A 1,024-nucleotide genomic window follows, 5' to 3' on the forward strand; every position below is an offset into this window, starting at 1 on the left:
TACGTACCCCTATAAGATTTGGAAGGTCCGAAAATCTAACAATAACTGAAAACTTTCAATCCTTAGAACCAGATGTAAATTATTTCCTATAGAAAATAGTCGACATATTATTATAAGTCTTATCAATTATTTACTATAGAAAATACTTGACATATTATTTAAAGTTTATCTCCTAAACCATTCAAATATTAAAGATATGTAAAATAGACTAAGATTTTGTTATATGAATTGTATTTCTTTATTAGTTAATTCATACAAAAGAAAATAAGAGAACAAAGAATATCCTAAAAAATTTGATTGCAGTTTTATATATAGGCCCCCCTAAAGATTTTGATTTAGTTTTTGAGATATAATTTTCTGAACTGGTAGATATGGCATTATCAATATAGTGATCGGCTTACTCTGAAGAATATTAACGATGATTTTTTATTTTAGATTTGTGAAGTGATTTCTCGCATTCGAGATCCCACATCATAAGTTAAAGAGGTTAAAGTCTTTCTTACCCTTAATGAATTATTATTTTTTTTGATGAAATTTTGAATTTATTGATCATCAACTAAAAGGATTTACAAAGAATGAAACCTAAAAAGGAATAATGGTTCTTATATCTATATGTAGGAAGAAAAGAAAATTTGTGTTAATAGCTCCATTGTCCAAGCTCCATGCTCCAAACTCAATCAAAAACCTCGAACCATCTCCGAATAAGTCCTTCCAATCTATGATCTGCCTCATAACCCAAAGAAGAGATCCTATTTTTTACTGTCTTATTGATTGTACTAATCATCAGCTCAGTCCCCTTCTGGCCTTGTTGATGTCTCCTTAGATTGCGTTCACGCCAGATATGATAAACCACCACTTGAAAGAGCAAACTGATGAGCACCTGATTCTTAATATTGGCTGCTCCATTTCGAATATATCTGAGCATATCAGACCAGTCAGGATTGATTCTCCGTCCCATAAGCTTGCCAACGACTCTATCCCAGACGGTATAAGAGTAAGGACAAGCGAAAAACAAGTGATCGCG

The sequence above is a fragment of the Brassica oleracea genome, chromosome C7, assembly GCF_000695525.1.
Source record: "Brassica oleracea var. oleracea cultivar TO1000 chromosome C7, BOL, whole genome shotgun sequence".
Classification (NCBI taxonomy): Eukaryota; Viridiplantae; Streptophyta; class Magnoliopsida; order Brassicales; family Brassicaceae; genus Brassica; species Brassica oleracea.